We start from the raw sequence: 16,566 nt of genomic DNA, 5'->3' as shown, positions 1-16,566 counted from the left end.
AGGAACTGCTGTCATGATGGTTCCTGTCTATGCAGTAAAGGTTTGAAGGACAATTCCGTCAAACATGATGGCTGGCCAGCAAACTTTTTAAATGTTTTTTGTTTTTCAGAAACAAACTCCCAAAGCGGGAGTTTGTTTTTGCAAAACAAAAATTAATGGCCCACACATGCTGGAAGTTTTCTCCCAGAGTGTCAGGGTTCTTTTTTTGTTCCTGTCCTTTACAGCCAGGTTTTGCTCTAAATAGGGTGGGCAGTGTAAAGTCCACCCTCCAACGGAACCAATTCTGTCAGACCAGCAGAGGAAGTATTTCATAGAGGAGTCCCAAGCAAAGGAATTGGCCTAGAATTAATTTTACTGTATATCATTGAAATATGGATGCATATTCCAAGTAAATCAGAGAAAGACATATAGATATCAAAGACACAGAAGAAAAGAAACTCATAGAGATATTTTATTCATTGGCTTTATTACAAATATTGTAACAGATAAAAATAAACAGAGACCAATCAATCAAACAAACTTTATTCGGCTTTTGCAAATCCATAAAAGTTCAATTATGCAATAAATATTTAACATCTAAAATCTATTAAACAATGGATATGCTACATCACCCTCAATATCAATTCAATAAGATTAGTACTGGGTTAGCAAAGACAATTTAAAAATTTGTAAAAAATAAATGAATACAAATAAATAGCTAAAGACGATCTCACAGAGTCAAATTCGACCATACCTAGCCCTCATCTTTTAATCACAGCTGGATCTAAGCCTAGCAGCAAACCTTAGGAAGCTGAGAACATAAAGTACAGTCTTACCTGAAAGCATTTGTAAAAAGGTAAAAGCAGGTCGAACCTGACTAAAATTAACAGAGACATTTTGTTACTGCGATTCTTTGACATGAAGATTGATTATGCCACAGTTTCACTTTTATACTCATTTTGCAGACGAAGGTTCAGAACGGATTTGGTGTGATTCTCTTTTACATGTCAATTTCTGGCTGTAGCTCAGACACAGACTTTGTGCTAGGTAATGGATCTCAAAGAAGTAGCAGTATTGTTGACTCACAGCAGGAGTGTCCAAAACAAGGGCACAATGAAGCATGAGATCTCAGCACGTGGCTGTCTTCAGCATTCCTGAGCAGTCATCAGGCAAGTACAAAAGAGTAATCCTGCTTAGAAACTTTGGGCGCCATTGTGAAGGAGTATCTATACTACCACCAACATAACTGTCACCCACCAAATCTAAATACGGGCTGACCTTCAGTTTAATCACTGCAAAGTCTACTCTATCTCTACTGTGACTAAACCCCTTCGCCGGCCCTGGGGACTAAGAATCATCAGAGGCAGACCTTTAATTCCGCTCACCAAATTTGGATGGTTGGATTTAGAGGTCAGTTTTCACTGCTCATCACTGCCAGGAAAACCAGGAGGTAAGTGACAATAAAAACCAGTAAAAGTCTCGTCTCACCATGGGAGACGATTCCCAAGGTGAGGGGAGCATTTTAGTTTTTATTTACAATAAGAAAATCCCACTTTGGAATTTTAAAATAAAAATGAAAACAGTTTGGTGCAGGGCTCCACCATGTTGACGGAGCCCTGCCTCACACGTAAATATCATAGACAGGAACCACTGTGATGACAGTTGTTGCCACTGCTTTAGAAAAGACCTACAGCTTGGCGGTCGTTTCTAAATGTGGTACGTCGGTCAGGCCGACGTTCTAATTTACTTCACCTCTCTGAAAGAGAAACAGGCTGCCCACATACATATAAATTGGCCCCTTTGTCACCTTTAAGAAGAGAAATCTCAGACCTACACCTCTCTCCTAATATCTCCCTATGCTATTACTCAAGAAGAACTAATCAGCATCACTTTTCTAGAAAGGGCCTCACTGAATTTCTGTAGGCAGCCCTTTAATCCATCCTTCCTCAATTCAATGCCTGGGTCTCAACCCTCCGGCCACAAAGTTGCAGTCAATACACATCCACTGTCTAGGGAAGCTGCAGCTACTCTTCATCCCATCATGCAAAATTCATCCCACTGGTACATGGACAAAGACTTTCACAATACATGGAGTCTTACTACTACACACTTGATACATATCCACAGCACATATACACACATGGAATGTCAACTCAAAGGCCTGGAAGTCACACAGACTATTCTACCAGTCTTGGCACGCATTGCCTCTTTGCTGGCCTTCCAAAAACGTATGCCACATATCTTCACCACTCTTCATCTAGTCCTCAGAGGCTCACAGACACTAGTCTGGTGCTGATGCTATCTCTGCTGGCAGTGGTTCCTAGTGATATCATAGCTGGAAACCAGAGCCCTTTACTACTAAGAATACCCCCTTAGGTCACCTGAAATGGTCTATCTGGAGACTTCCTCAGCCCCTCTTTTGCTCATCTGAGCCTTGTTATGATCCTGCCCCAAGCCCCACTTTGCTGATTGCCATAGCCCATAGAACCCTCTTTGTTAGCCATTAATCCCTTTGCCAATCTTCAGTCATCTGAGTTTTGCAATCATTATTATTATTAATTAATTAATCTTTATTCGGATATAAAGATATCCATAAAAGAGCATGACAAAGAATAAAAAACATTGCATGTTTAGATCAACATACACATAATTAAAAACAATAAATACTTTGCGGCTTCTAGCAATTATGCAAAACAGCGTCACTAAATCGTCATGGGCGTATGAATTCGGTAGGGCCACTAAGGAAGTGGGACTCTGGATATAGCAGCATATTATGATAAAGTGCAGGGATTTGGCGAGTTGAGGCGGGATATTTTATCATAGCCCAGCCCAATGTAAACAACGTAAGACTCCCTATTATTATTAGTCTGACTATTAAACAATGTTAAACGGATCCATGGATGGTGCAGTATTAAAAAGGAAGCAGAAAGTGTACATTAAGACCGCTACCGGGACATATTAAGAAGTAAGAAACGTTCATCATAAAATTAGCTAATAAAAATGAGAAACCTAGACTATATTGAAGCAACATACACACCTGTACCCCATAAAATCGTGGGTGGCTACTCCTCACTTCTAGTGTTCCTTAGTTTTACAGCTAGTCTTGAAAAATTCACGGTGCTGAACAGCGTAAATGGGTCTGAGGAAAGTTTCAGGTTCAAAAGTGCCACTTTAGCCTGGCTAAATTTAGTTTGTCTTAAAATAGTTTTTAAAAACATTGACCTTGGGTACGCATAAAAGGGACAAAGTAAAACAAAATGGAGAGTATCTTGCGGAGACCTCTGATCGCAGCCGCAAGGGCCCTTTGTGTCAATGTCTGCTGTGAACCCTGCAGGAACTGATAAAATGTGATGCAAAAGATTCAATCTAAATCTGGTCATTAAGAATCTGTCATGTTTGTTGTATATATTAGACAGATAAAATTCCATTCCCGGCATTGATTTTGTTAGCAGGTGGGCTCTCACTGAGACTTTCATCAGTTCTCTGTCCTCCCTTTCGCATGCTAAACGCCGTAGGAATTCAGTCTTTATGAAATTTAGTATCTTTATTCGATTCAAAGAATCATAAAAGCATAAATACAACAATGACATAAAAACAAACAGTCTATTTACATGTGCAAGGGGAATTTTTCCAATCCATCCATTAATAATTTTTACATTTCAATAAATACCTTGTTCTTTCATTAGTAGCGGCATAATAATTACCCAAAATCAAAGTGCATAGTGCGTAAATACTTTGTCAATCACTGGACTTTTAACATATGGGTTGCTCCATAGTATTTCTAGGCCGGATTTTAGCAAAAGCCGAGGGGTGATTTTCCATAAAGTGCAAAGTGCAAAAAAAAGAGATTATGGGCCATATGTAGGAAGCCTAATACCGGTCGGTAACGGCCGATTTTCAGTAAATATCCCGTTACCGACCGGTATTTAGGCTTTTGGTATGTAGGGGGCATATTTCAGGATTCGGTAATTTACCGAATCGGTAAAATTACCGAATCGGTAATTTTACCGATTCGGTAAATACCGAATCCTGAAATGAGATGTAGGGGGAGTGTGTCGTTGGTGTGGGGATTCGTTATTTACCACCAACTAAAAGTTGGTGGTAAATGACGAATACCTGTAAAAAGGCATTTTTTTGCAATTTGAAGTGTGCAATGTGGCAGACATACATGCCCTTAGGGCATGTATGTGCGCCACATGTGCACACATGGACGAATCAGGCGTGCAACAGGGTGTCAATGTGACACCCTGCCACCCATGATGATGCCTCCCCCATTACCGATTCGGCATTTACCGATTCGGTAATGGCAACTGGCTTCCCATTCATTCCTATGGGCCTCCAGGCCCATAGGAATGAATGGGAAGCCAGTTGCCATTACCGAATCGGTAAATACCGATTCTAAAATACGGACAGATACCGAATCGGTAATTATTTACCTACATTACATTTACCGATTCATAAATACCGAATCGGTAAAATTCGGTATTTAAGAATCGGTAAATGTAATTTACCTACATATGGCCCTATATCTTTTACATGACATCATATAATCATAGCTCTTCGAGGATATATTTATAAAGAGTCGTCAGCTATAAGGTTCAGTGTTTGGATTTTCCAAATAAGTCAATTAATTATAACATATTATAAAATTCATACAATTAAAATTTGAGCCCTTTCTTCATCCTAAAAAAGTTAACAGCCAAAAAAAACCTGCTAATGCCAAAAACAGTGAGTCTTGAGGTGTCAGTTTTCAAAATGCGTAACATTTCACTATATTTCCCGATACATAATTTCCTGCCCAAAGGTTTTATCCATTTATTTCTGTGATGTCTATATGTAGGGCAGAAAAATAAAACATGTGCGACATCCTCTTTGCTTCCTGAATGGCACTGGGTACACCTACAATCGATTTCCCCCTTCTGGACTGGCCCCCACTTGGCAGTAAAAGACTTAATCTGAAGAGTACCATACCTAAATTTTAGGTACAGTACCTTAGCAAGTAGGGATTCAATCTCATCGAAAAATTGTTCAAAGTAGGGGGTTATTTTAAACATCAAGAATTGTGTGGTAAGTGTACCTGCTCCACAATTTAAAATGACTTTGTGCCTAATAAAATTCCAGTAAATGGTCTTAATTTCCTGTTTCGAGTCGGGGGTCAGCAGGTTCAGGTTTTCCCAGAACCTGCTCAAGCCCAGATCCAATAACCATTTACGAATATGGATCAACCACGGAAAACTAACATGTATATCAAGGGCCAATAGTTCACTCAGTACTTGTCTATAGGTAAGAAGTTCTTCTGTCGTCCATATTCTTATCCAGTAAGACAGGGTCATCCAAACTGCCCTTTGGCCAATACGTTTTATGCCCATGTCAAACATTAAAGGGGTCACAGGTGTATTTTGGGGGAGAGCAGCTAATTTTCTCAATATCTTATTTTCACTCGCAGTTAGGTTCGATAAAGAACTCCCCCCCCCCCCACAACTCTGAGCCATATGGGGCAGCGGATTGAGCCCTAGACTTATAAACTTCTAAGGCTGGAGTGACGGCCTTTGACGTGGTTGCGAAAAGTTTCTTTAAAACTGGTGCTGAGTTTTTTATTAAAACTGATCTTGCTTTCGTTATCTGTGGGTTCCAGGAGAGTTTGGAATCGATATTCACTCCTAAATAAATAAAATTAGAGACGCGCTCTAGGCTCACTCCATTTAGCTTAATGTCATTCTTAAAACACTTGTGGGGCCTTATCGACATGTATTTAGTTTTTATAGGGTTTATTTCCAGGCCTTTTAATTTGCAATATTCATCAAGTGAATTTAAGAGACATTGCAAACCCTTCGGTGTTTGTGACAACAGTATTGTGTAATCAGCAAATGTTAGTGCACAGACATGATTCTCCCCCAATTTTGGGGAATCATGATTAGATTTTTGTAGGAACTCAACCATGTCATTAACATATAAAAGGAATAGTGTTGGCGCCAGGACACAGCCCTGACGCACACCTCTTTTAATTGGTATCTCTTCAGTGAGTTCTCCACCTTGGCCCCAATGCACTCTTGCTAAATTGTTTTCATGCAACCTGACCAACTGCACTAAAATGTTTTTAGGTACCCCCTGTTGTAATAAATTTAGCCATAGGAGGTCTCTGGGGATTGAATCAAATGCAGCCTTTAAATCAATAAAGGCCACATATAAATGGCCAGATCTTAGCCTTGTATATTTTCAGGCTATCGTTATCAATCTAAACACCTGGTCTATTGTGCTTGTCCGTCTCCTAAAACCTGCTTGGCATGGGGATATTATATCATTTGCTATGATCCATTCGTTCAACCTATCCAGAATCTGTTTAGCATAGACCTTTTGCAATATGTCTAACAAGCTAATGGGTCTATAGTTAGCGGGATCGTCCCTACTACCCTTTTTATATATAGGGACAATCTCCGCTCCCTTCCAAGATTCGGGTATAGGCTGCCCTCCTGCAATGGCGTTACATAACAAGTTAATATATGGCACCCACACCTCCGGTGCATGTTTAAAAAGATCGCCCGGTATTTTATCAGGGCCATGTGCTTTTGATGGTTTTATAGCAGCCAGGGCCAATCTGGTGTCTTCTATACTAAAAGATAGCGGGTCAATTTCATCTGATGACATGAGATTTTCTATACTGCAATGATAGTCACACTCCGTAGGGGCCAAGGAAGCATACAAAAGAGAAAAATGCCTATGCCATGTACCAGGATCCAGATTATAATCCTGGTCTTTATTGCTTGATTTGCTGCCGTTTGCAATAATCCGCCAAAACGAAAATTGATCACCCAATTTTGATGCTAATATCAGTTCTTCCCAGCTTACATCTTCCCAATTTCTACGGGCTGCATTCAGAGCCTTGTTATACAGAGCCTTCCCTAATAGCAATTGGATCCTTATCATGCAAAGCCTTTATTAGGGATTGTTTCATTTCAGCACATTCTTTATTATACCAGTGGTTGGTTGGCCTTATCTTATTAGTGTGTTTAGACTTCACAGTCCCCGGTTTAGTTAAATATGGTTTTATCTTTTCAACCAGTTCTAAGTGGATCTGCGTTATAGATGTAGTCCCAGGGCATTCATTTAAATAAGACAGTAATAGATCACTAAAAGTATTGTAGATGCAGGTGAGTGGAACTATCTTCCCCATTATAGAAGGCCATTTTACTGCCCTTCTGTTGTTACTCACTACAGGCTGTATAACTTCCATTCCAGCTCCAGAATGGATCGGAGAATGGATTTGGAAATATTCCTCTATAAGATCTAAACATAAGGGGAAGTGATCACTTTCTCTTCTGTCATCTACTTTAAAGTCTTTCACGTAAGTCCAGTAGGCAGCGCTTATCATAATGTAATCGATCCGGGATGAGGAAGAACCTCTTGAAAAGATGTTAGAACAACCAGGATCAGAAAAGGTTCTGCCATTAGATGATCTTAGCCCTTTCGCTACAGTAAAATTGAGTAGTTGTAATGCGGAAACAAAGCACCTAGGGACTTTTTCCGTCCTTAAAGATGGAATACCTAGTGCTATGTCTTCTTTCTCAAAAATCTCATTTAACCCTGGCAACGGTTTGTAACAACAATTAAAATCACCCCCAATTATAATGAGCCCATCACGTGGTGTGGAATCTAGGGCTTCTTCCAAGTACTGTAATATTATTGATTCTTTTGAACTTTCCCTTGGCCTTATGTATACATTAAATAGGTGTAAACATCATTTATTTGTAAATTTAAAACTTAGGCCCAGGATATCCTCTGTGTCAATGGGTATAATTCCTATAGAGGCATTTATATTATTCCTTACCCAGATTAAGAGTCCTCCTGATGGTCTTCCTCTAATTGGCTGTCGAGCCTCCACACTAAATGTTCTATAGCCCACTCTGTGTAGAGGTTCTCTAGCCCACGTTTCTTGGAGGAGAAAAAGATCAAATATGTCCATATACTCCTGCCAACCTGGTTCCTGGAACTTTTTTGTAAGACCCGCTATATTCCATGACACCATTTTCACACAATTTATGGTCGTGCAGATGGATTTACTAGAGGAACCACTACAGCCCACTGGTGAATGAGTTGGTTGATTAAGATGGTGACCATCATCCTTGATACCATAGAAACCTTCAGATTCCACAGGTTTGATGCTTTGTCTTTCCTCAAGACATGATATCTCATGGGGTGTATCCACCTCAGATGATTCAATAAGTGCACTTCGAGCCTCAGGCGCTATAGGGAATGTCCCTCTCCCAAAGGGATACTGGTACCATGCTTGAGTCAGTCAATCTATGGATTCGAGATTCCTTTGCCCGCCACTGGTGTGTTGTTCAGTATCTGTAGTGTATATGCAAGGTCTTTTCTTGCCTAATACCAATTCTTGATTTAAAGAGGGAGTGAGATCTTAAATTCATGATTATTAAGTTGTCAGACATAATTTTAGAATAAAATGTTAACCTTATATCATCCAGGTCTCCCCCATTCTGGTAGATTCATTCCACATTTTTTATGTCTGATCTGATTATGGAGAGGCACTGCCGTTCATTTCTAATCCAATATGTGACTTTATTTGCAAGGGAGTCCTTATCCTCCCTGCTACCCAACTTTAATCTAGGAACATTTGTAAGGAACACACTACAAAAATCTGAATCCTCCCTAATTGAGGAGTGAGAAGCCCTATCTGGGCCTTCTTTCCGCTCTAATGCCCCGGACCCCCTCCGGGGATCCTGGGCACTTTGTGATAATCCATTTGTATGTGAGGTTCTCAGGTTTGAGTAAGTACATTGTGCCTGATGTTGCAAGGTAGGTATGTTGGAATGATCATATCTATTTACCAAATTTCTTCCAGTAGTAAGTGGGAGATTTGACCTTAGAACTGTGTTTTTCCTCAAAATTGGGTTCTGGGTCTTTGGATGGTTTATAATTACTCCAGGTAAAGGTTTAGTTGAATGACTCTCCATACTACTACATGGGGGTGTCTTCTTTGATTGGGTGTTCTCCTCCAAAGCTGAAGTTGGACCTCTCACATATCTTAATGATTGGGAGGTTAAAACCTCAAGCATTCTTCTAATCGTCCTAACCTCTTATTGGACTACATTAAGTTTGTTATAAAGATCTACCACAAGAGTATGTGTATCATGTGATTGTACCTGGTTGTAATCCTCAGTCATTCCAGGATTTGTTGAAACAATTTCATCCTTCCTGCACATGTCATCCATATGAACAACCTCATTGTTATCATCTAAGGGTGAGTATCTATTTGAGCATTCTACATTAATCACATCTCTACAAATGGTGCTTCCTGGATTCTTATCTAGCTTTTCAGTATTGTTCTAAACTAGGGGGGCGTGTCGTATCAATACCCATGCTTGAATTCAAGGGCAGCATGGTTAGCATTTGTGGCTGAGCTTTGGTATGGGTTTGATGGACTATGACAGTAGGACTAGTGGACTTTGCTGGTACCACCTTTTCACTTCTGCCATAGTAAGATGAAATTTTATTTTTCCCCTTGTTATTAATCTCTTTGCCACATGTCAACATATTTTCAACTTCTTCAATCAAGTCATCAATAGCGGCCAAAGTACAATTGATTGCCGCAGATTTACCCAGCTTTTGCGTCTTTGCTATCTTTTTTTTCCCTATCATTGGTTCGGCAGCTTTCCTCTTCTCCATTATTATTCTAAGAGTAAAATACACAATATACAATTATTACTATTGTTGCTCCCTTGCTATGGCCAAATGCCACAAACCAGAAAACAAAAGGGAGCCGTACCTAGTAGTATAACCAGAAAGCATCCACAATTATCACCACAACCGAATTTTCAGCTGTCTTCAAATATTTGTGCCTTGATACAGCATGTACGTCCTAATACTAAATCAATATGCGATTTCTAAAAAGATACTAAATTAAAACAACAACAACAATCACTCAATCGATTATTGCACAGCGTTTAAAAATGAAAAGGATGGATCGTGTCCCTTAGAAGATTATAGGGAATCTATGTCACTGTATTACCAGTTGTAAGGAATGTCTTACTGCAATAACATGAGGGGTGGACCAGCCCAGTCTTCTCTGGTCTATGACGGGCGCTGCGCTGCGGGATAAGTGCACGCTTTAAGTAGCGCGTCACCGCTGCGGGGCTGCTGGGAAGTGTAGTCCAGTGGCTACAAGTTGGCCGTTCCCCTCGCGGCGTGGAGCAACTGCACAGGATACAGGTGAGCCGTTCCCCTCACGGCGTTCGCAGGACCCACGCTGCGGGATATGTGCGTGGTTTAAGTAGCGCGTCACCGCTGCGGGGCTGCTGGGAAGTGTAGTCCAGTGGCTACAAGTTGGCCGTTCAACTCACGACATGGAGCGACTGAACAGGATACAGGTGAGCCGTTCCCCTCACGGCGTTCAGTCTTTATAGTGCCCTTGTGTGTGGTAGTAAGTGTGGTGGGCTCATCAAAATAGTTGGCATAGCCCAACCATTTCAGGGTATCTCTTACATATTTGAGCCAGGGTATCCGATGACCTTTATCCCGGGCGATGCAGTCCTCAAGTATTTGTCTGCTTAGAGTTGCCTCCGGATTAGTCCATATTTTTATCCAGCATGTAATAGGTTTAAGACTTGACCTTTCGCTGATATAGGTGAGGCCTAGCTCCTCATGAACAGTGTGGGAAGGCGTACTTTGGGGTACTTGCAGGACCCTTCTGAGGAACTTATTTTCCTCAGTTTGAATCAGTGACGTATCTCTGAAGCCCCATACCTCACTCCCATACAGGGTCTTAGCGCAACATACCGAGCTGTACAAGTGCAAAATTTCATTTGGTGACCAGCGACCTAATCTTTTTGCAAAGTTCATGATTGAACCCACCAAACTGATTTGTCGGCTGCATTTGTCAAAGATCAGAGTTTTAAAATTAAGCTGCTTGTCAAATAAAATCCCTAGATAATTAAAAACCTTTACTTTTTCTAGTTTGTGAGCCCCAATTGTAAAGATAAAGTTCTTTGTTGGTCTTTTCCCTGTTTCCATAACGTATGATTTGGTGAGATTGGGTGATAAATCTAAATCCGCCATAAAACTAACGAAGCCATCAATGAGAGACTGTAGGCCCCTTGCTGTACGGGACAAGAGGACCGCGTCGTCCGCATATAGGAGGACGGGTATACTTCTCCTCCCAATGCGTGGACAGTCTACCCCCAAGTCTCCGAGCGCCTTGTCTAAACCATTTATGTATAGCCTGAATAGAAAAGGCGCCAGGATGCATCCTTGCCTCACCCCCATGGAGCACGGGAAATGATCAGTGAAATTCCCCTCTTCGCTAAATCTAACCTGTGCTGTTGTGTTCTGGTGTAGCATTCTTAAGATGTTTATCAGACCTGGGTCAACACCCAGGAGCCCTAAGGTTTTCCACAATTTCCTTCGATTGACCCGGTCGAATGCTGCTGTCAGGTCCATGAAGGCCAAGTACACCGTCCCCTCACTTGCCACGGTGTACTTGGCCACCAGATGGTAGAGATTAGGGCACTGATCTGTTGTGGAGCGGCCATTTCTGAACCCGTACTGGGTTTCTGTAATAATTTCGTGTTCATCAGCCCAGTCCATCAGACGGTTAAGGATGGCCCTCCCTAGGACTTTCACTGTCACGTCTATTAATGATATCGGGCGGTAACATTGCGGGTCACTCCTATTTCCCTTTTTGAACAATGGTACAATGATAGCCGTGGACCATGACCTGGGCATTCCTGCTTCCACTGCTGTGTTGAGGACTCTTGCGAGTATGGGGGCCCATAGGTCTACCTGGCTTTTAAATAGGTCGGGTAGAATCCCATCGGGGCCTGGGGCCTTGTTTCTTGTCAGCCCGTCTATTCCTGCCTTGATCTCGCCCACCGAGAAGCACGTCCACGTGCTGAGTAGAATTCCTGTATCTGGGGTTGGTGGGTCAACCGAGCCACCATGATTGTACAGGCTTTTAAAGTGAGACACCCAGGATTCAGGCAGGTTATGACAAACCACCTTCGGATTATTCGATGCCTGAAAACAAGGGTCATTAATTACCCTCCAAAAGCTATTCGTGTCCCTACGCTCGGCAGCCTCTCTCAATGTCTCCCATGCCTGATTTTGCAGTCATTTTCTGCCATTCTTCAGAGACCACACTCCTTTTCACCTATCCACTAATAGACCCCTCTGCCTAATTTCAGTCCCTCTGCAACCTGTTCCACCCTCAGACTATTGTTTACTGTGCCTGCATCAGACAGCATCTGCTATCCCTGAGAGGTCAGGGTGTACCAGTCCTGACTTTTTACCCCCTTTGCATGATTTTTGAACAACTACTTACCAGTCCCATACGTGGGCTAAAAAGGTGGAGGTTTCTTAGGGGTTGACAGCATAAGAAGCATGAATAAGAGCTGTTTGTAAAAGGGATAGCCTTATACATATGGTGTGGAACCACATAGGTGTCCTTTTGCTCCTGGTCTTCTTCCTTCTGTTCCAGGTCCTTCAAGTGCCTTCTGGTGTTGGTCCTTCTCCTGGTACAAGTCCTCTGTTTCTTGGCCGTTATAGTCCTTCTGATCCTCCTCTTGGTCCTGGTCCAATTATTTCTATCTCCCTAATAGTGGTTTCCTAAATCTGACACTTACTGGTTCTAGTCCTTTCTGACTCTTGTCTTACTGTCGCTGCTCCTCTCTTTTCCTTGTATTAGCCCTTCCCGGGCCTCCGGATCCTGCTTCTACTGATCCTCACCCTGATACTGCTGATCTGCTGGGTCCATCTTCCCCTCACCCTGTTGTCCCAGTTCTTCTGAATCTGTCACTCCTAGTCTTCCTGGATTGGGTCATCCTGATTCTCCTTGCCATGGTGCATGTTTTTGTGATCCACATCAGGTACTGGTCCTCCTTATTAGGGCCTCTTGGGCTGGGCCTGTTTATTGTTATCCTGGTCTGGTCCTATTAATCTTTGTGGCTCTGGTTGTCCTGACCCCATTTCTCTTAACCAGCTTTGTCCTGATACCCCAGTTAACGTTTATCCTGCTCCACTTGATAGAGCAGGTCCTGCTCCCATTGTTTGCGACCCCTCTGGTCCTCCTAGCCCTGTTCCTAGTCCTGCTCATTCTATTGCTTATTGTCCACCTAATCCTCCCCCACCTGGTCACTGCTCTTTATGACCCAGGTTCATCTGCTCCTGGCCTGGCTAGTTCTTATCCTCCTTGAACTTGTCATGATACTCTTGGCCCTGATCCTCCTGCTCCTTGTCATTCTGATTCTGCACTAACTGGTCCATTTTGACTTCTCCTTGTTCAGGTCAAACTGTCCTTAGATACCTAGTTTGGTCATCCTGGCTCCTTTCATCTTGGCTCTCCTTGTCATGGTATGCCAGGTACTGATATTCCTGGACCTCTTTGATTTGATCTTCTTTTTCCCATTGGTTGTGTTTCAACTGGATCTTCATTGCCCTGATCCTCTTAGCTCTTGTCCTACTGGCTCTGGTTGCCTGGCCATCTCCCTCTGACTCTCCAGGTTCTTTTTTCCTAGTCATCCTCACTCTCAATCTGGTTTGCTAACACTAGCCTTCTTCTTCCTAGCCACAGTTTGTGTTCCATTCCTGGGTCTTTGCCCACTAGACTTAATCCTTTTGCTGCTGGTTCTCCTTTGTGTTTTGTATGCCTAATCATCTTGCTTTTTGTCCTCTTTGGCCACCCTGTTCTGGCCAGGTCTGCTACTCCTATCTCTTCATCTTCCTTCCTGATCCTCTTGACCCTCGTCCCTTTGACCTGGTCATTCTGATTCCTAGTACATCAGTTCCTAGTCCTGCTGGTTCCCTTTGTCCACCTGGCCTCTCGGGTCCTGGTCCTCTTATGTCTTACCCTCTTAGCCCTTTTCTTCCCGATTCAGATCATCCTGGTCCTCCTGGCATTATGGCTTGTCCTTCTGACCCTTCTGGCACTTCGATGAATGATCTTGGGCCTCTTAGTCCTGGTTTTCTATGTCTAGGTCCTTCAGAGCCTCATCATTTTGATCCTGGTCCTCTTGAACCCTTTGTATTTCTGGCTGTTCTGCTCCTACAGATCTTCCTCATCCTGGTTCTGCTACCCCCAGGTCCTGGTCTTACTGCTTCATGTGGTACTCTGGGACCTGGTCCTATGGTCATGGTCACCTGGTACTCCTAGGCCTGGTCTTCTTTTTGATGATCCATCTTATCCTCCTTGCTCTCCTCCTTGCTCTCCTGGCTCTGGTCCTACTGGCATCCTTATATTGCCATCTTCAGCTTCCTTGCTTATTGTGGTCCCCTAGCTATACTTCTCAGGCTCCTGATCTTCCTAGCCTTCCAACATTTGGTCCTGATCCTCCTGCTCTTTGTCCTTGTGTTTTTACACCAAATGATCATGGTCTTCCTTGCTCTGGTCCTCCTGGTTCTGGCCATCTTGTGCCTCATCTTAATGGCCATCTTGTTCCTATCCCTGTACTTGGGCCTCCAGGATGTGATCTCCCCAGTCCTGATATCATTGGTCCTAATCCTCCTTTTCCTCTTCACACTGGTCCTCCTGGTCCTATTACTCTGTCTTCTTTACACAGACCTTCTTGGTCCCCCCAGTTGTTTGTTTCCTGGTCCTCTTAGAACTCTTCTTTCTGGCTCTAGTTGTCTGTTCCTCTAGTCTCACTTCACTGGCATGCCTGGCATTGTCGAGCTAGTCTTGTCTCTCCATAGTTCTTGTCCTTCTCAAGATTATGTGCCTGTTGGTCACGGTCTTCTTGGTCCTAGTCCTTTTCATTTGGTTTCTCCAGGGCTTAGTTCTGATGGACCTAGTTCACCAGCCTTCCTAGCATTGGCCTACTTGGTCCTGGTCCTTCTTGTCCTGTTGTACTTGTTAATAATAGACTTTGCCTTTTAGACATCCTAGCCCTTCTCAGTTTCCCTAGTCTTAGCCACTCTAATTCTGTTCCTGTCTGGTCCTCTAGGTCCTGGTCACCTTCTGCTAGTTCCTCTCATCCTAAATCCTAGCCCTGGTACCACAGGCTCTTGTGCATCTGGTCTCTTTTATCCTGGCCATCTTAGTTTTTGTCCTCCTGGTTTGGGTTATTCTGGCCTTTTTAGATCTTTTCATTGTCATTTTAGTGCTACTGGTATAGAACCCCTTGGTCATGGCCCTCTTGATCCAGGGTCTCTTTGTTTGGTTCCTCATGAGCCTTGTCATTTTGGTCCTGGTCCTCTTGGCCAACGCTTTCCCTTCCCCTTGATCTGCCCCATTTGGTAGCTCGAGCCATGATCCTCTAGGGCCTAATCTTCACGTCCTTCTCTGAACTGTTTCTGCTCCTCCTGGTAATGATCATTTTGGTTCACCTAGTCCTCCTTGCTCTGCTCTTGTGGATGCCCTTAGTACTGAGCCCCTTGGTCTTTCTAGTTCCTGTCCTGCTTATCCTGGTTTCTTGGTGCTTCTGTCATTTGCCCTCCAGGTCCTGATCTTTGTTGTCCTTCAATCTGGCCCTGATCCTCCTGGCCCTAGTCCTCCTGCTCCTTGACCTTATGATTCTGCATTCTACCCTTAGAACTTAGTGACAGTGTACTTGCTGGCCTGTTTTGTCGAAATTTCAATGTACTCCTCCACCTAGTCCTTTGTATCCTGGGTCTCCTGTTTCACATGCTCCCGAAACTGGACATTTTCATTCGTCTCACTCTAATTTTCATCCATCAGTCCTCCTGGTCTCGCTGCCCTGGTTTATCTATTCTCCTGGTTTGCTTGTTCCTAATCCTCTTGCTCCTGGTTCTCATATTCCAAGTAGTCCTGGTTTTAGTTCTGGTACCTCTTTGTCTGGTCCTCATGTATCCGGGCGTTTGGTGCTGGCTCCACTGGCTTTGGTTTCCCTAGCCTTCCCAGTCCTTCTGCCTCATTCTAGTCCTACTAGTCCTCCTGATTTGCCTATTTTACCTTGTTCTTGTCCATGTGATCCTAGTCTCCTCCATAATGGTCCTCCTAGTACTGGTTCTCCTGGGTCAGGCCTTCCTCACCTTTCTATCACTGGTCCTCCTGGTTCATATGTTGCGGGTCATCCTGGTTCATGTATTTCTTGTACTCCGGTTTAGGATGTCCCTGAATTGGACCTTCATGGACCTTCTGATCTTGGTCCTAATGGGCCTAGACATCCTGGTCATTTATATCCCCCTGGTCATTCTAATCTAGGATCTCCAGGTCCTGCCAGCCCAGGTCTTTCCTTGTACTGGTCTATTTGCTTCTGGCTGCTAGGTCCTCCTTGATTCCTTGATCTGAACTCTGGTCCTACTTTCCATTGGTTTCCTGGTACCAGTCTTCTTTGGTCTGTCCACCTGGGTCTGCTACCCCTGGCCCTGGTCATCCAGTTCCTCTGGTCTTGGTTGGTGCTCTCAGGCACCCTCATCAATATGGACCGGTACGTTCTGTTCTTGTACCCCTGGTCCTTCTTTGCGTTCGGTCCCTAGTCCAGTGGGTCCAGATCCCTCTGTTCCACATTCTCCTGGCCCTCCTGATACTTCTCACCCTGGTCCTGGGACCTCTTGTGCTGATCTTCATTGTCTATTTGTTCATGGTCCCTTCGGGCATTGGTAACGGCGGTACTCATAAAT

Source organism: Triturus cristatus, chromosome 4_1, assembly GCF_964204655.1.
Source record: "Triturus cristatus chromosome 4_1, aTriCri1.1, whole genome shotgun sequence".
In the NCBI taxonomy this organism is placed as follows: Eukaryota; Metazoa; Chordata; class Amphibia; order Caudata; family Salamandridae; genus Triturus; species Triturus cristatus.
This window is presented reverse-complemented; position numbering follows the sequence as displayed.